General features: G+C 44.6%; 1 protein-coding gene across 3 annotated transcripts in view; it reads right to left on the reverse strand.

The window, feature by feature from the left end:
* The window catches only part of gnao1a (guanine nucleotide binding protein (G protein), alpha activating activity polypeptide O, a), a 109,826-nt gene that overhangs the window by 54,855 nt on the left and 34,406 nt on the right, over nt 1–20,565 (reverse strand). The gene's annotated exons all lie outside the window — the stretch shown is intronic.

Genomic DNA, 20,565 nt, shown 5'->3' on the forward strand with positions numbered 1-20,565 from the left:
CAAACAAATGTAATCCTATAAAGTGGTTCTATATAGTGAGTAACTGTTGATATAGAGCGTTATTACATTCATTGCTAATGCAATCATATGGCACACTGACCTCTGAGGAAATTTTAAATGGCACTCGTCATCAGAAAGGTTGCGCTACACAAACGACCTGACAGAGGACTTACATACACAGCAGCGTAATGAGCGAAGTGGAAACACCTGGGAAACACAGCTGACACAAATGAACCTGAACACCACAGGGGAAGCGAAACTAAACACACCGAACATGGAACACGAGACTCTTCAAAATAAAACAGGAACATAACGGGATGTAGACGGGACAACACGAGCTGACATGAAACACATAACAGACACAAGGACAGACACGTGAGGACAAATGAGGGAGACGAAGGCACGGGCATAACTGTCAGGGTCCCTGTGCCTACCCGGTCGGCTCAGTATGGCTACATATGTTTTGTATTCTTTTTTTATTTGTTCCTGCTCTCTCCCTTCCCCTCTTTCCTTCCTCCCTCTGCCTGGGCGGAGCTCACCTGTGGGCTCCTGCCCTTTGCCCACGCACCTGTGGCTCATCACGAGTGATCCAGCTCCTTTATAAGATGGCAGCTCTGTGTTTCTTGTCGCTGGACCGTTGCCGACCCTCGTCAGTGTAACCCCAGCTCAATTACTTCTAAAGTGTTTTCACAGCGATTTGCCTTATTATCCCTTCGTGTCTCTGTGTACAGATTCCCTGAACCTACCCCTGTGTTACCCGAGTGAGTGGAGTGTGAAGAGGAGTGGACGGAGTGTGTGTGTGTGTGTGACTATCGGCGTCTTTCCCGTTCGTGTGTGGACCCCCGGAGCCCGGCTTTCCCCTCACTTTTGTAAATAATCACCTGGTGTATCATAATAAAGACTCTTGTGCTTTCACGACCTAGAGCCTGCGCGTGAGTCCGTTCAGTCCCGTTGTGACAAGAACTAAACGTTAAAGACAGAAGACGAGACAGGAAAAGAGACATAGGTTAAACATAAACTAGACTAAAACTCAACTAAACCCAAACTAACAAGAGCTTTATATTATTCCAATGTAACATAAGAAATCAAAACAAACTGCTGGGTCACAGACCCGGCCCCCGGACGCCAAGACCTCATACAAAATGCTGGAAACACTCACTGCTAAACAAAGTTGGCAGTGATGAGAACATGTGAGCGTGTGGATGCAAAGGGAGAGTTTTCTGAATAAGATGCAAACCTCAGTCTGCCTGTGGACATACACTTCATAGTCATCGAGACAGTCATATGAGTAAAGCATGAGGTCATGGAGAGGTCATCTGTCTGACAAGCAAATCTCCACCAACATGGCTGCAAAAGGAAAGATGAATCAGGTGATTCAGTGGCTCAAAGTCCAGATCTTAACTTGGCTAAAATGCTGTGGAGAGACTTTAGAAGAACTGAGCGCAAACGTCTGAAAACCTCACGAATGGAAACAACGTCGTAAAGACGAGTGGGCCGAAATGTCTTCTTGATGCTCTGAGAGACTGATCAAGTCACAGGAAAAATTATTACTTCAAGTTACTGCAACTAAAGCTGGTTCTACAGGCTACTGAATCAAAGACTGTACTTTTATAAGAACGGCGTGAGTAGGTCCTGTTCTGTTTTCCACCTTCGATGGTAGAAGCAGGTCCTGTCACTGCCGTCCATTTCCAAAAACTGGCTCTGATTGCTTTTTGACTGAAGAACTGAAGAAGATGGGCTCGGCCCATGGTGAAAATGTCATCTGTTGTTTCCAAGACATTATATAGTCCATCATGGAGAATGGTTACTGCTCAGTAGTTCGCTACCAGGAAAATCAGATGTTCTGTTAGAGTCTTCGATACTCCATCATGAGTGCTGCACCAGTTGAGAACATCACGAGTAGGCAAGTCTCCACACTGACCTCACCAAACAAAAATACACAGCAACAATGAGTGAGACGGTCAATCGCTGCAACCTTTTACCCCTGCAGTCCCTATAAAGACACGTATACAGCGTGTGCATTCACAACCATAAAATGGCACACACACCCCGCGTGGAGGCAGTCATCAAATATAGATTGAAATGTCCTTCATAATTTAGATCTAGCAGGCCAAGAAGACACACACACAGACACACAACCCCTGCCCTCTCTCCGGGTACAGGTTTTGCAGAGTGTATATGAATAAAGGAAAGTGTGTGTATATCTTCAAGCAGTAAAACCAGGACACAACAGAATAAAGGGCAGAGAAAAAGAAGCAAGAACCAGACAAACAGCAAACCCTGTCAGACGGCAGGGTCAGATGTAACGCCGTTAGAAAGTGCTTTGTTTATTTGCTCTGTCATCGTGGTTGAGGTTTGCAGTTCCTGCATTTGTGTGTGTGACGGTTGGCTAACTGTCCGAAGATTTACTGAGAGCGCTAAAGTAACGACAGTCTAAATGCTGCTGATTCACTGCCGCCTAATCTTGACGGAGAGTCCGAAACATCAGCATCAGAGAAGACCACGCCCACCTCCGCCTCGCTAAACTGGCGACCGAGCGATAAAATTAAAGCGAAATAACTGAAACGGACATGAGTTCTAGTTGTGGCTATCTGAGTTTTTTTGATGCATGTTTCAGGGCTTTGGTTGATGACCAAATACATACAAGCTAATAAGATCAGGCCCTGTTGTATAACACTGCACAACAGTTCCTTCTGTTCACAGGCAAATCAAAAACAGCAGCAAAGCACAAACACATGACTCAAAGCTGCTCTCCATGACTGCTCTAACATTACCTGCTACATTACTGAAGCTACTGTGACAATGTCAGGTCATTATACTTCAGTCAAAACTCAGATGATGTTTCAGATATCTGTATCAGATTATATGTATATTTTTTTAATATTAATATCTGACTCTGACTCCATAGATCATGAGAATTCTGGCAGACTGAGGTGATATATTAATCCTATAAGCATACAGCAGGGATCTATTTTTAACTTGGCCTAATTAGCAGCAGCAGCAGCTGGCTAACAGACTGAACACAGAACACGATTCAAACAAGCAAGAATCCCAGAACAAACGTCTACAAGAGATAACACACAAACAAACAGCATTTAAATAAGCAAACCTTTAACTGTTCAGGATGTTGACAAAAAGAAGTATAACATTAAAATGCCTCTGAGGGCCCAGTATACATAACACAGGTTGTACCTTACAATTAAAGTACAATGAAGTCTAAACATGAAATATGTGATTTACAATAATCCCGCCATCAGGTGTTCACATTTCTCAAACAGTGGAAGTGAAACTGGAGTAAATGTTGACTGTGAACTAGGGCTGCCACGATTAGTCGACTAGTCACGATTACGTCGACTATCAAAATCGTCGACGACTGATTTAATAGTTGACGCGTCGTTTGAAGCTTTGTAAGATCCCAAAAGACGCAGGAATAAGTAGCAGGATTTAAGAGTGTAATAACGGACTGAAACAGAAGATGGCAGCACTGCATGTACAAGGATGCCAGCTGCCGTTAAACCCCGAAGAAGAAGCTGTGTCCCAGAATTCATAGCGCAGCCCAGCTCAGTTTCCAACAATGGCGGCAGCTAGCTAGTTTTAATATTACTCTTATTATTCTTTCTGGGTCACAAAATAAACGTTTAACATATTTTCAGGCGAGAATGTAGCTGTGTAAACCTCAAATATCTGCTCAGTTTATCAAGACACCGCATATTTTCAAAAGTGCTCCGACGTTTTCGGAGACGTCTGTTACCCACTAGCTCGATAGCTAGCCGGGGGCTAGGTCACTAGCGCCGTGAGAACACCGGACTCCCGGCAAATCGTTTTCAAACCCACCGCCGTCTTTTGCTACTCAGGTTAAACATGATATATGAGTCACTTAGATAACTTAAACATGTTATTGTTTGGCTTTTTTTAGTATTTTATTTGTTCCTGAGTAAATTGGTTTGGCTGAGATTAAAGTTTTTAAGATAAGATAAGATAAGATAACCTTTATTAGTCCCACACGTGGGAAATTTGTTTTGTCACAGCAGGAAGTGGACAGTGCAAAAGTTATGAGGCAAAAATTAGAATACAATAAGAATAAATACAGTACACAACTGTACAGAATAGAATAAAATAAAATACTATATACAGTAGAATAAAATAAAATAAATATACAATAAGATAAAAATAGAATACAAATACAAATACTATATACAACTGAGTAAAAATACAACGATGACAGAAAGGATTATTGCACTTAGTATTATTGCATATGTATGGATGTGTGTGCTTGATCAGTTAAAGTCTTTATTATGGAGTCTGACAGCAGTGGGGAGGAAAGACCTGCGAAATCTCTCCGTCCCACACCGTGGGTGCCGCAGTCTCCCACTGAAGGAGCTGCTCAGTGCTGTCACAGTCTGCTGCATGGGGTGGGAGACGTTGTCCAACAGGGATGACAGCTTAGCCGCCGTTCTCCTGTCACTCACCACCTCCACTGGGTCCAGAGGGCATCCTAGAACAGAGCTGGCCCTTCGGATCACCCTGTTCAGTCTCTTCCTGTCCCCAGCAGAGATGCTGCCGCCCCAGCAGACCACACCATAAAAGATAGCAGAAGCCACCACAGAGTCATAGAAGGTCTTCAGGAGTGGGCCCTCCACTCCAAACGACCTGAGTCTCCGCAGCAGGTACAGCCTGCTCTGCCCTTTCCTGTAGAGGGCGTCTGAGTTATGAGTCCAGTCCAGTCTATTGTTCAGATGAACACCAAGGTACCTGTAGCTGTCCACAGCCTCAATGTCCATACCTTGGATGTTCAGTGGTTGCAGTGGAGAATGCTTGTGCCTGCGGAAGTCTACCACCAGTTCCTTGGTTTTACTGGCGTTGATCTGGAGGTAGTTCAGCTGGCACCAGTCCACAAAGTCTTGGGTCAGACCTCTGTACTCCTTGTCGTCCCCATCAGTGATGAGGCCGACTATTGCAGAGTCATCAGAGAACTTCTGCAGGAAGCACTGGGTGGAATTGTGGGAGAAGTCTGCAGTGTAGATGGTGAAGAGGAACGGAGCCAGAACCGTTCCCTGTGGGGCCCCCGTACTGCAGACGACCCTGTCCGACACACAGCCCTGAGTCCTCACATACTGTGGTCGGTCGGTGAGGTAGTCCAGGATCCAGGTAGTGAGGTGATGGTCCACTCCAGAGTTCACCAGCTTGTCCTTTAGAACCGAGGGAAGAATGGTGTTGAAGGCACTGGAGAAATCAAAGAACATGATTCTCACAGTGCTTCCAGCGGTCTCCAGGTGAGAGAGGGAACGATGTAGGAGGTGAATGACGGCATCATCCGCTCCAATGCCAGGCTGGTAGGCAAACTGAAGTGGGTCCAGTGATGAGCTTATTAGGCGCCGAAGCTGAGCCAGGACCAACCGCTCCAGGGTCTTCATCAGGTGGGATGTCAGAGCCACCGGCCTGTAGCTGTTGAGGTCCTTGGGGCGTGAAGTCTTTGGCACTGGTACAACACAGGAGGTTTTCCAGAGCTGTGGGACTCTTCCCAACCTCAGGCTCAGGTTGAAGAGGTGCTCCATCACCCCACACAGTTGGTCCGCGCAGGACCTGACGACCCTCGAGCTGATGCCATCTGGACCCGCTGCCTTCTTGCCATTAATCCTCCTCAGTTCCCTCCTAACCTGGGTGGTTGAGAGAGACAGGCTGGAGCCTTGTGTTGAGTGTGTATTGGATGCTGTTGTTGGGGGTGGGGGGGAGTGAGCAGGGTGAATAGAGGAGGTGTGAAGTGTCTGAGGTGGAACAGCAGCAGTGGGGGTGGGTGAGTCTGCAGCCGATGTTGCAGACTGCCTCATGGCTGAGTCAAATCTGTTGAAGAAATGATTCAGTTCATTTGCCCATCTCACATCCCTCCCAGGCAGAGAGTTCTGCTGTTTGTGGCCTGAGATGGTTCTGAGGCCTCTCCAGACTTCACCAACGTTGTTTTGTTGAAGCTGGTTCTCCATCTTCTGCCTGTAGCTGTCCTTCCCATTCCTTATCAGTCCCCTCAACTCTCTCTGCACCCTTTTCAACTCCTCTTTGTCTCTGGATTTGAAGGCCCTCCTCTTCTGCTTGAGGACGGTTTTAATTTCTGGGGTAATCCAAGGTTTGTTGTTGGAGAAACACCGTACAGTCCTGGTAGGTACAGTGTTATCCACACAGAAGTTTATATAGTCAGTAATGCATGTAGTAAGGCTGTCGATGTCCTCACCGTGGTCATCACAAATCACCTCCCACACAGTCGACTCAAAACAATCCTTAAGAGCCTCCTCGCTCTCCTCTGACCATCTCTGTACTGTGCGGGTGGCTGGTGGCTCCCTGCGCACTAAGGGCTCATACACAGGGACAAGGTGCACCAGGTTGTGATCAGATCTGCCCAGGGGAGGGAGAGGTGATGAACTGTATGCCTCTTCTGCATTGGCATACAGTAAGTCCAGTGTTTTATTGTCTCTGGTTGGGCAGGTCACATACTGGGTGAAGGTGGGCAGTGTGGAGTCCAGTGAGGCATGATTGAAGTCCCCTGATATTATGAGAAGGGCTCTCGGAGATTGTGTTTGCAGTCTGCTGACCACAGAGTGGAGAGAGTCACAGGCTGCATCCGCGTTGGCCGAGGGGGGGACATACGCTGTTATCGCGATAACATGCGAGAACTCCCGGGGCAGGTAGTACGGACGCATGCTAACGGCTAACAGCTCAATGTCTCTGCTGCAGAGTTGTTCTTTCACAGTGATGTGCCCAGGGTTACACCATCTGTCATTCACAAAAACTGCCAGTCCCCCTCCTTTCCTCTTACCGCTGTCTCTGGTCCTGTCCGCTCGCAGCAGCTGGAATCCCGGTAATGTCACGCTTGTGTCCGGAGTTAGCGATGTTAGCCACGACTCCGTTAGCATCATGATGCTACATTGCCGGTACTCCCTCTGTGACCAGGTTAGCGACATGAGCTCATCCATCTTATTGGGCAAAGATCTTACGTTTCCAATAATTACAGAAGGAAGAGATGGTCGATAACGTCTCCTTCTCGGGCGACGGCGCTCCTTCCCAGCACGACACCCCCGTCTTTTCCTCCTCAGCTCGCTGGGAATATCGGGTCTGTCCGCCGGCAGTACCGCTGCAGGACGCAGCGCTAACAGCTGATCCTTACTGTAAACAAAGGATCTCTGCTCTGGGTCCCCAGACACGGGTGAAAAAAGTAGAAATAAACTGAGAAAAACGACCAGGACTAGCACAAAACGGTAGAACATGGTTGCAGAGTCTAATTACTAATACGTTAGTTATAAAAAAATTACGAGAAAAAAGATAAGAAAGAAAGAAACTCAGAATGAGCAGAGCTGCTGTAACAGGCTGCTGCACACGGGGGGCGCCGGAAGAAATTTTACACAGCTGAATAAACGTCAAGCAGACAGCTGATTATCAGAAGTGTGAGATGCTCGAGAGTTTACTCCGGTGTCCTGTTATATTTTAGATAGCAAGGAGTTTATTAAACTTCACCGAAACAATCTGCAGATTTCATTAAAATTTAATAAACTATCATCTTGTCTTTATTTTTAGTTAGCACATACCTTAAACACTTAAATCTGTAAGCTAATGATAGTTATATAAGAGCAGATGCTGCTGGTGCAATAAGCTGTACGTTTTACGTCCAATGGATGATGATCTGATTAGTCGACTAATCGCAAAAATAATCGACTATAGTCGACTATCAAAATAATCGTTTGTGGCAGCCCTACTGTGAACTTTGTGCTAATTGTATTTCTCGATTTTGCTGCCCTTTCCTGTCCTCCTCTGGGTATTTATCTATAATATTAACATGTATGCCAAAGTACAGATTTAACAGCATGTGAATAAAAATGCATCCAATATTTCCATACACTGCCTCTTTTTTTCACACTGTTGGTTTGATATACAGTGGTCCCTCGCTATAATGCGCTTCACCTTTCGCAGTCTCGAAAGGTGAAGCGCAGTCTTTTTTTTTTTTTTTTACAGCGCATTGTGTTCTGCGTCCTGATTGGCTGTAGACCATCATCAATCAATCTCGTGCCGTGTCTCCTGTACAGGACAGGATGCGTTCAGCTTGTCAAATTTACATAAATCTTCGATCCCAGCAGTGTGACTCTGGAGTGCTGCACTGTATGTTTGTAGGTTTTCTCCCTGTTCTGCACCGTCAAAGGCTCCTGCGGGTGGCTTTGGTTTCATCCTGTAATACTGGACTTTTTTTCTATGAAGGTTTGAACTTTGAGAGTTTAAACAAGAGAGAAAAGTGCGCAAATGTTCATGCCTGTCTGAGAAAAGTGTATAAAGTGTGTAGTGATGGGTTTTACAGCCTTAAAACATCTATAATAATTGTAACAAACTAAAGTTGGCTACCTCGCGGATTTCACCTCCCACGACAAACGAGGGATGACTATAGTAAGATCTGCCAGAGGTTTCTTCCTGTTAAAAGGGAGTTTTTCCTTCCCGCTGTCGCCAAATTGCTCATAGGGGGTCATATGATTGCCGGATTTTTCTCTGTATGTATTGCTGTACGGTCTACCTTACAGTATAAAGCACCTTGAGGCGACTGTTGTTGTGATTTGGCGCTTTATAAATAGAGTTGAATTGAATAAAACAATGGCTGGTTACAAAATAAAATCAAAGTCTATCAATTAGTCAATCAGTTTTACTTTTGATTGTTTATCTTCCACCCTTCGGGGTATTTTGCAAACATAATAAGATTGATGCAGTGGAACCATGTTGTAGTGCACTCGAGTCACAATTTCGCTGTGTGGAACATCACCCCCCCCCCAGCAGAAACAGGGCAAATAAATCTGCCCAATCACACCTGTGGAGCTCCCCGTTGTGGCTTTGGTGCAGGAAATAAAAAAATCTCTCTGGAAATGGAATCACATTAATGCAGGATGCTTTGTCAACCTGATCCGTTATAAAGGAACACAAGCAGGAACAGCACAATACTGTGTCAATGTGCTAACCCCTGAGGAACACCCCAGCCTCTCCTGCTCTCTTATCCTCTTCTCCACCACTCTGTTCATCATGCTTTACACCTGAGGCGAAATAATTTGAATAAGTCATATTTCTCTCCCTCGCTTTCACTGCCTCATGGGGACTATAGTCTATGTTCTCTCTCTCAGCACCTGAGAACCCAGTCCCTGAGGTCATTTACACACACACACACACACACACACACACACACACACACACACACACACACACACGCATGCACACAACTGCCAGTTGCCTTAATGACTGACTGATCACGAGGCTAACAGGGCGTCTCATGGGCATAAAACCATTTATTCTATTATGACAAAGCCCTCTCTAATATTCTTTATGATGTTGTGTTATTATTGACACACACAGACACACACACAGTATATAATGCAAACATGTTGTTATTTTTGCTATTTCTTAATCACCTTTCTAACAAAACAAATCAATATTTGTTGTAACCTCAGTTTGTCTTAAAGACAGCATCTGTGTGTGTGTGTGTGTGTGTGTGTGTGTGTGTGTGTGTGTGTGTGTGTGTGTGTGTGTGTGTGTGTGTGTGTTAGAATTAGGACAGGCCAGTCAACAGTACAGCCTGAGGTCTTCCTACACCTCAGAACTCTAAATGTGGCTCCGGTCTCCTAGAATCTGGTCCATAACGTCCCTAAATCTGTCTGCTTCTGTGCATGTGTTCAGTTTCTGGAAGCGGGAGCTTTTTCCTCTCCGTTTTGCAAACCGTCACTGACGATTGGCGGCCTTGGTTACTGAGGGTGACAGGAGCAAGGCATCATGGTCCTGTTCTTAGTGGCGCAGTGTTGTGGCTTGGCACGGCAAGACAGGTCCATGTGCCTGTCATATGATGCTGGCAGCGCCAGTCTGGCAAATGCAGCAAGGAAGGGGGAGGTTAGCGAGAGAGAGAGAGGGAGAGATGGGGGAGAAAGAGAGGGCGAGTAAGAGTGTGTGTGTGTGTGTGTGGTTTCAATGGGCTACAGGGCAATTTAGGGAAACAGAGGGCTAGTTGTGTCTGGGTGTGAGTGTGTATGTAGCCTACCCTAAAGGCCCAACTCTGAGCCTTTCTGATCTTATAAACTTTGACGTGTTTTGCAGGATTCAGTATCTAAAAGGCACCGTTGGTTCGCAGAAACACACACACACACACACACACACACACACACACACACACCCTTGTGTTACTTCTCAGAACTAATTTTACCCCAAGTGGATGATAACGGCAAACATAACAGGCATAATTTTGCCTGCTGCCTGACTCGCTTTTCTGCAATAAAATAAACGCTCTATAACAAACTGAAAAGGAGACATGCAAATATCTGTGCTGTGTTATCCACATGCAGTCATGCAGTTTGGTTGCAAAAACAGAGATCAATCACAACAATAACAGAATGAAATCAACCTCACTCACAAGACTTGTCACCACACTACAGTGCAGCACGCTGCAGAAGAACAGGTAGCACAAAATCAGCGGCAGTACTGACGAGTGGATCTGCTCTTAGCTTTATGGAACACAACACTGTGGTATGCAAAGCTAATAAGAGCTGAACTGAACAGCCAGTTGACAAAAAAGGTTATTTCACTCATTTTTAATCACCAAAAGTAAATTCCAGCTTCTCAACAATGTGAATACCAAGCATAACCTAACATGTCCACGGGCACCAGGACTAAGAAGACATCTCCTTTACCGCGCTGGTCCTTCCACGCCTACATTTACCAGCACACAACAGCCTGCCGATTGCCAGCTTCCTAAATCATCCAGTTCTTGAGACCTATTAGAAAAAAATCAAAAGAAGATGTTGGTGGGATCATTAAAGTCATTAGGAGGCATTTATCTATTTCATAGAGAAAAAAACTCACTGATTTATTGACAGGACAGACAGTAGATTAACTGGGGGAAAAGAAATCATTAGCTGCAGCCTGTTGAGGAAAACACTTGTTTCTCCTGCACTAAGCATCACTGAGTCAGTCATCCATCCATTTTCTAAACCGCTTAGCCGGTTCAAGGTCACACGGCACTGGATACTGTCCCAGTATGCACTGGCTGGCAATCTATCAGAGCGGCTGGCACACAAAGACAGACACACTGGTAGTCACATTCACACCAACAGGCGTTCTAAGGTGGCCAGTTCACTAAACCTGCATGTCTCAGAGAGCAGGAAGAACATGCCAGCTCTACACAGGAAGGTCCCAGCTGGTCAAACCAAACGGCAAAACAGGCCATCCAATCAAAGCTTTCTGCCTCTCTACAGAAAACGGCAGATATTTCCCAAGATTTCCAGATGACCTCACACCCCAAGGAAGCCGAGTGAAACAAAATGAAAAGAAATTATGTCATTATAAAATGACGCTTTTGCTATTTGTACACCAATGTCTGTACGTAGCAGAGACCAACACCAGTTTGCCTTTAATCATGTGTGATGGAGAGCAGAGGAGAGAGAGCGGATATCAATTGACACTGTTAAAAAAAAGATGTAAAAATGAAGTAAAATCAGACACTGTGGCTGCTATCTGCTCTTTAAGTCTGACATTAGCCGTTTCCGGGTCCAAACTCCGCTGCAGGTCCCAAAGTCAAACGAACACTGCGGCATCACTGAGAGTTACAAACTGTCTAAATTCTTTCATCTTTAATAAAATGATCAGCGTTGCTGCTTTACCAGGTGTAACAATTAAGTTTAACATCCAGGCGTCCATGAAAACAGGATTAATGAAGTTTAACAGAGTTAGAAGTTAGCAGGAAGTTAGCTCGCTAGCTTCCACCTAAACATGATATAGCATGTTCTGACTGAGAGATTTCTGACAAATTCAAACGTACAGCTCTGCTATCACTTCCAACATAAATGAAGACAGAAAACTAAACAGCAGTGGCGTTTGTAGGGTTACTGAAGTTGGGCTAGCTGGTATATAATGATGTGCTACGTGACCGCTAGCAAAACAGCTATGTTAGCATAAACACAGTGAAGCTGGAGGATGAACGCTAACTTTTCTCCACTCGATAAAAGTTAACGTGAGGGTTCCTGATGGTTAGGGACAAATGCAATCGCATGGCAGGATGCTGTAAACGGACCAAACTTCAGTCAGGAGAACAACTGAGATAATCCATCCACAATACGAGGTTAGTCATTAATATACTGCTGCATGGGCTGGGCTGCAGTTACATCGTAAGGGTTTAAACACTGAGCTTTAAAATGAACAGTGGCAATAAAACCCAGAGAGACCGACAGTGATCACGGATTGTTTTTAAGGGCTTGTTCAGATTAAATAGAACAGGATACAAAACATGTTAAAAACACAACAGCCTTAATAAACACAGAGCAGTTTGGACCTGGAAACAGGATTCATACGTCATCACTTAAAGACCGATTGGACATAAGTCAGTCAGAGTCTTTGTCTGAGAGATTAAATCATTTTAACCAGAAATCATTCAAAGGAAACGGTTGTTCTTTATTTCACAGAAAGAAATGGCAATACATCGCGATTCTTATTTCTTAGTTTTTATCATTAACTAATAACAAGTTATGAGTTTATAGCAAAATTATTTAGCCCAAAAAATGTTTTCAGTGTGTGTTCTGTCGCACTTAGGAAGTAATGACTAGTGTGGAGCAAATCACCACAAATAAAAAGATGACAACCTCAGATCCTTTTATTTTTTTAATGAATACAGTCTGAATCTGGTCAAAGCTCAGAGCAATGGCAGCTTTCCTGCTGATTACAATAAAGGCAAAGCAAAGCTGCACCCCACGACAAGCACAGGAGGGCAGGCTTCAGCCCATCTTCACCATCAGAGACGATACCGCAAAACCCACTCGAGCTGGGAGAACCACCGATCCAGAAGCTGAAACTCGGCATGGAAACTCACAGAAAGAGCCAAGTTAAGGAGTCTTCCTTACAGCGCCTCAAACAAATAACCATGGAAAATCTGTCCTGGTATGAACACTGAAAAAAGGCTAACGACACATCCTGTACAGATACAGTATAAATAATAAAATTTGACCTGTGACAGTCCTGGGAACAAAGACGTGGATAAAACACACTCCCAAATCTCAGGTATGGGATGACGGTCCTTTTGTTGCTAGGAGACGACGGTTCATTCCTTTGCACCGACAATCTCACTTTAAAGATGCAGAGGCTTTCTCTCTGCTCTCTCTGGTTTACTCTGGATTTCTATATTTATCTCTCTCTCTCTGCATGGACTCACACATTCAGCACACATGCATCTACACACAGACACACACGGCCTAAAATCCACACACTCGCATATGTGCATGTGTGCGTGTGTGTTAATTACCCAGCTGCAGTAACCCAGAGACTAATGATCTCTCATCACTGTGAGGTGGGATTAAAGTTTGAAAGTCTTGATTAATTGATTGAGCTAGCCAGTCAGGTGCATGGCAGGGAGCTTACCTTATTGCTCTATTAGATAGATGAAGAGAGTGAAGTGCAAGGCTACAGGGAAAATGGAAATCCCTAAATGAGAGAAATGGAATAGGGGGAAGAAACAAGAGGAGACTAGACTCGGGTGATTGAGGAGAAGAGGAAGGACGAGAGAAGAAGAAGGTGAAACGACAGCATCAATAAAGAAGTGCAGGAAAGAAGGAGGAGAGAGGAATAAAGGACACAGGGTGTAAGAGGGGAGAGACAAAGGGATGATGCTGAAAATAACAAAAGAGCAGGAGGGGAGGGAGGGAGGGAGGGAACAATCAAAGGGAGCTCAGCACTGCAGGAAGGTGGCAGACTGACACACACTTCAAACACGTGTGTGTGTGTCTGTGTGTGTGTCTGTGTGTGTCTGTGTGTGTGTCTGTGGTGGAAGCTGTGTCCATACACTGACCTTCTTAACCTGGCAGGAAGGGATCTGCAATGATCCCATTCAAAGTGTGCTCATCTACTCTGCGTGCACACACCTGTAACAGGTTTGGACACGCCCACACTGGGCTACAACGCTGCTTTATTATAATGACACAGTTGTGCAGTGACCACTGTCCACCTGTTCATTACCGGGTGATCCTCACACATCCAGGGATGATCCAGGTCCCGTTTGCTCCTTTTAATGATTCATTCTGATATTATCAGCATTTATGTGGCAAAATGTGGTTTTTCCTCATTATTAACTGCACCTCAAACAGGTGATCGAGAGATTTGACTGGTTTGGTGGTTTCTTAGCTGAATGTTTTCATCACGTGAAGGAACACCCAAAGCCTCAATCTGACAGCCAGACTGATGACAGGACAGTTGTAGCTTATTGCTACCCAGAAAAAATCCACTACAGCAAACAGGAAACTGATCCAATGTACAGATAGAGACAGAAATAAAAGCAGAAGATCTGTAGATGCAAATTCTACATATTTTGTTCTGGTCAATAAATCCTAATGAAACACCAACAGCCTCCAACTTCTTTCATTTCTCTGTGACGCTACAGCTCAGATGGATTCCATTGAATTCCTTCCAATGGGAAAACATCAAGCCTTTATCAGACAGAGGAACTACAGGTTACCAGCTGGATTCAAACTCAGGACAACACACATCACCTTTTAATTCAAGGTTTTACATATCAGGAAATGATCAGAATAATCTCGTCCCCAAGTCTTAAAATGAGGTCCAAACAAAAACGAAGCTAAAACGTAGAAGCAGTTTGTAAAAACAAAGTACAATCCATGATTCACCAGCTTGTACAACCAACATTAGCAGCAGCAACAAGTAACTGTTTTCTTTATCAGTCTCTCAAATCGTTGTGGAGGAATTTTAACAACAGTGCTTCGACTCATTGAGGTTTGTTGGGGTTCATTAACGCGCGGCTCTCTGAAGGTCTTGCCGCAGCATTTCGGACGAGTTGAAGTCTTTGTGCCGTCGCGACACTTTGATTCATTTCTTTCTCGTTTTGCTTGGAATCACCGTCCTGTTCCTGAAGCACTTTTGGCCAAGCTTTAGCTGAGTGACAGACGGCCTCATAAGCGACGTAGACCTGCTGTAGATACAGAATACTTTGGTAGCTCACAGTCAACCAACGACTGCTCCCGGGCCTTTTGGCGGTCTCTTCTTGCTCCCTGTGTTTTGTTCAGATACTCTTTCATTGTTCTTTTTAGAGAGAAGAGGCTTTCTCCTGACACCCCTGCCAAACAAGGTGCACTTGTTCAGTCTTTTTTCTGACTGTACTGTCGCGAACTTTAACTTTTAACATCCTAAATGTGCTCTGTAGAGTCTGTCCTTCACACTTCATCACGCAGTTCATTTAATTAGCAGCACTTGGCTGTACCTTACCCCATTAATTCTTATGGAAGCAGTGAGCTTGTATCTTTGGTTTTGGTTTTAATAAATAAAGTATCTCATGTTTGTAGTTCATATCAGTACCTAATTTGAAGTCCTGTTATTGACTATTTTTATTATATCCTGATATGTAAAACTTTGTGTGTCATCACAACCCAACAAGGGAAACTGAGCTATATTTGTTACGTGTCTCCAGTTTATTGCAGCAGTATGGCCGTGTGTAAATTATTTTATGTTTAACACACAATGGGAACATTGTGTTCAGATGGGCGTTGGTCTTGGAGCTCACACGTACAAACACATGTGCGCGCGCACACACACACACACACACACACGCCCGTCTAGCTATCTTAGTGAGGACCTTCATTGACATAATGCTTTTCCTAGCCCCTCACCCTAACCATTACAAACGAATGCCTGACCCTAAACCTAACCATAACCTAATTGTAACCCTGACACTAAAACCACATTTTGAGCCTTTAAATGTCTTCAAACTTGTGAGGACCGGTTTGTGTGTCCTCACAAGTGACTGCTGGTTCTCACAAGTATAGTAGAATGCAGATTTCGGTCCTCACAAAGATAGCTAGACAGGAACACCCACACACACTAACCTGTGAGAATAACTCAGCTAGTTTCCACAACAACACGCAGCGACCTGTCTGCCAGCTCTCGCTGTCTCGCTATCTTCCACACTCGGTCCATCCTATCATCATCCTATCCCCGTCATGCCCGCTCCATCTTATCTTCTTTCCCTGTTTCCCTCTGAGGGTCCATGGAGACACCGAGTGTTTCTCTGATGTCAGTAGTTGCGTGCGCTTCATTTCAATAGCAGCTGCGTCCATAATTTCCTTCTCATCATCAGACCTGAATTACTGACTGCTGCACTCGTCATTTATTTGTAAATATAGAAAAATAGATATACATATCATAACTTGAGTGTCTTAGACCCAAGCTCTTATTCAAAGAAGTCATCATCACATGTCATGTGTTGCTAACATACTTTAGCATCTCACACTACAGAAAGGTGACAGCTGAGGAAAGTCAAACGTCAGCAGCACTGCCCCTCGAGTGTCAAAGTTTGCTGCCCGGCAGCAGGAACATCTCCCTCTGGATACTGTGTTACGTCAGAGAGGAGAGATTACAAGTACATTTACTGAGTATATTTAAGTATGGCAGAAATCACAGTACAGTCATTGTCTTTAACTGCTGATTCTGTTATCAAATGTTGAGGTTATAAAATCAGGATGTGTGTCCTGTCCTAGTTACGCTCAGCACCCCTCCCTGCTGAAACAATAAAATGTTAATGAATATCTTGAAGTGGAGTTGATCTCAATCACAGTGGCCTTTCTGCCCTACTGCCTCTGACTTCATTTAGTTTTATATACCGACACAGAAAATGAAGCCTAAGGCAAATCCACGAGTAAAGCACAGGCTGATTATTTGTGGCTCGAACAAAAATAAATAAAAAAAATCCCGAGTGGTTGCTCCAGGCAGACACTTAAGGTCTGCTGATGTTATTCCAAGAAGAATGGTCGGGCGATCTCCATCATCCATACCTCACCCTGGAAAACACTGGCACTGGTTCCACAGGGATCACCATCCAACCTCAAACACAACAAACACGTCCAGCATGAAGTAAGAGAACATAGGCTGTACCAGTGGAATGATTCAGCTTATCATAAAGACACGCAGTAGGCCATGTGTGAATATGAGTGCAAACGGCGTGCTAGACCAGCGCCCTGTACAGGATGTGCCTCTGTGCCCTGTGACGGCTGGGACAGACTCCAGCACCCTGGGACCCTAAATGACAACAGCGGTTACAAAAAAAACACATGGATGGATGAAAAATGCCATATTTTACTGTTCGTATTTTAAATACTGCACTGTTGCTACTGCTGGAGTAATGGATCTAAATGCAACTAACCAATGCATCCCGTAGGACATTATCTCTAAATACAAGTTGGTCTGGGAATGGAGGGGAACTTTACACAGAGGACGATACAGGTGAAAGCATTCGCCTAAATTGTATACAGCACCTTGGTCAACAGTTGTCGTTTTAAATGTGCTATATAAATAAATTTGACTTTGACTTTAAAGCAGGGGTGGGCAACTCCAGGCCTCGAGGGTCCTGCAGCTTTTAGATGTGTCCTTGATCCAACACAGCTGATTTAAATGGCTAAATCACCTCCTCAACATGTCTTGAAGTCCTGCAGAGGCTGGTAATGAACTCATCGTCTTATTCAGGTGTGCTGACCCAGGGTGAGATCCTGCAGGACACCGGCCCTCGAGGCCTGGAGTTCCCCACCCTTGCCCTAAGCTTTAACTACTTTTTTTAGACTTTGTGTTTGCAGGAGAGAATTCTGGAAACTATCATTACTGTCATACAGTTGTCCTTGGCCTTAATCACTAGATTACATTCATCCCTGTTTGAACTGAATATGAAAAAAATAGTTCCTAAGATTTGCGAGAATGGGACTGATTGGTATGTACATAAGGACAGACATAGTATACTACCTGAGGTCACAGCACGGAGCCATAAACTGTAGTTTTATTGAAGGACCAGCAGAGGCTTTAACACCAAAGAGGTTTCTCTTTGAAGCTTCTTCTGTGAAGCCTGAGTGAAAAGTGCTCAAAGATCTATTTCAAGCAAGCTATCATAATGTGTGCATGTGTTGCATACGCGTGTGAGTTTGTGCGTGCGCGTCTCCAAGTGTATGTGTCACGGCGCCCTTGGACACGGGCTTGTGGAATGTGTTGAGAGCAAGGGAAAACACTGGGTTGCCACAGCAACTAGCGAAGAGAAACAGATTGGTGGGTGGGTGGGGCGCAGTCAGAAGAGCAAGCAAAAGACCAGAAAAAGATAGGACGGGACAGGTTTGACATACGCGATCCCAGCACAGGATTAGAGGGGGAAGCTGAAAGAGTAAGAGGAGAGCTTGAAGGATACGGGTATGAAAAACGTTCACGTTCGCCCCTCGTCCTTTATTGATGTGGGTAGGATGTTGCTCTGGTTACTTTGTGGGGAAGTCAGATGGGGAGTGTAAACACAGCTCATTCTGTTTCTTGTCCACTGTCACTTCTCCATTTTGCCTTGAAAAATCGATCTTCTGTCCTCTTTCCTGTTTTACGCCTCTTCTTCAACACTTTGCATTCATTTCAGAACCGGTTATAATCCTGCAACCCTTCTGTAACACACGTTACTTTAACCTGATAAGTAGTGTAGCACAGAAATCTTGTTGTAGACACTTTTCAAAATGTCAACTCTCACACCAAAAACATAAACTGCTCCATTCTTGCCTGGGAACACTTCGGTGTCTCCCAGAGGAGCTTTAGGTGCTGGAGGGCAGGAGAGAGGTTTGCCTGCCGTCCCCATGACCTGCATAAGTGGTAGAAAACGGACAGCTGGACGGCTGGCTGGGTGGACGGATTGACTCTGTACAAATAACAATGTAGCTGAGGCTGTTCACTTTACCTCGAAATAGAAACGCAATACTTTGATATATTATACCCTCCAACAGACACACACACGTTTGTATGGCTGACCTTGACTCCTCACACTACTGCGTTTCCAAAATGTCCTCATTTCAATAGTCTAACAAAGACAACTCACACACACACACAGCATATCCTGATCAATAGGTGTATTGTTATTTCAGCCTCTGCATGAAGTATCAAAAGCAGCGTTGTGATTAAAAATACACCGCGCCTTTGGATAAGGTTAAGGTCACCTGCATGTGTTCTTACAGTTCAAATCTGTGCCGCTCACGCAGTGATGAGGAGGACAGATATTCTGTCATCGTGACATCATCACCACTGTGACATCATCACCACGACTGCTATGGCGACGCATCATCAACAACTACACAGAACTGCTAATGATGTACACTTACACCAGCAGCATTTATCTTCACTTTGAACTTTTATACAACATCAGGAACAAAGTGGGCGTGTCAGTGTTTCGTCTGAATCACACAAACACATCAGGATGCTTCATGTGCAGACAGAGGTCAAACAAAACGTTCCAGCAGAGAAGGTGAGGCTGAGTGAAAACGTGTTCGCTCCTACAGCAGTGCATTCAAAACCACGAGCTGATGTTCAGCATTTAACTGAAGGTGCCATACATGACTGCATTTCCTGCACTCTTTAGTGCCTGAGTCATCCTGACAAGTCTAATGACCTGATTTATTAGAAATTTGGAACCTGAAACTGAGGTGAGTATAAAGGAGCGGTTGATTAGCCTCATCCCGCTGCCCTGCGTTCAGATAGAACCGATCCTCTTCTGTGGATTAGATTCATAATCCTCAATTAGCAGGTCGTATACTGAACGTGTATACTTCAGGATTCAGAGGACTGAGAAGTGGGAAAGACTAAGGCTACGTTCACGCTGCAGGCGAAAGCGCATCAAATCCGACTTTTCTGACCCTCTGCGACCATCTGTCCGATCATGGTCTGACAGTGTGAACGGCACAAATCCGATATTTTCAAAGCCGATCTGGGTCACTTTGGTATGTGGTCCTGAATCCGATACATATCTGATGTTTCAGAAAGCGACTGCTGTTTGATGGTCATGTCGCATTAAATCCGTCTTTTACGTCACTGACACAAGACAGACGCCAATTATCAGCGCCGGAGAAGACATTGCGAATGCTTCCTGACCATCCGGTGTAGATGTCAGTGAAACTGTTGGGAAGACAACGTGAACATTTTATTTGTTCTGTATACTCTGCAGATTCTGACAGACATTTCCAACTATCCTCTGAAGCAGCAATAAGGATCAATATTAGGCCAAATGTAAATAATAAAATAACTTTATAACTTAAAGCAAAATTGGGAAAGTGACCCGGTGTGAGCCTTAGTGTGAAGGAATTTCGGCCCAAGCGTGACAGGGTCCGTTCACAGCCAATCCCGATAAACTGAAGACAGTTTATCAAATAAAAGATGCAAGATCGCTGCTCAATCTCAGCAAGCGAAACAAAGACATTAAAATATGAAATATATATAAAACAAGTGCTGATCATTTTCTGCTTTCCTCTCGATGCTTTCCAAAGCATCAAAGTTGCCATGACTTCAGAGGCCACTGGAGTTTGTGGTGAAGCAAATGATCCGTTTGTCCCTCAGGAGGCGGCGTTTGTTTGGAAGCTGGTGTTTTTCATTTCATGATGGTTTGTCTTCCCTCATTTTCACCGGGCATTTACTTTTCCTTCAGTGTCTCCTTGGTCACATTAGGATTGTTTGGTTAGGTCATTCAGTACGGTCTTTAAAGATCGTACCGTCTTTAAAGTGTTCCCTGAAAAATGATGC

The sequence above is a fragment of the Mchenga conophoros genome, linkage group LG7 (assembly GCF_057382185.1).
Source record: "Mchenga conophoros isolate Kocher_MC1m ecotype Shallow Benthic linkage group LG7, M_conophoros_male_GT1.1, whole genome shotgun sequence".
In the NCBI taxonomy this organism is placed as follows: domain Eukaryota; kingdom Metazoa; phylum Chordata; class Actinopteri; order Cichliformes; family Cichlidae; genus Mchenga; species Mchenga conophoros.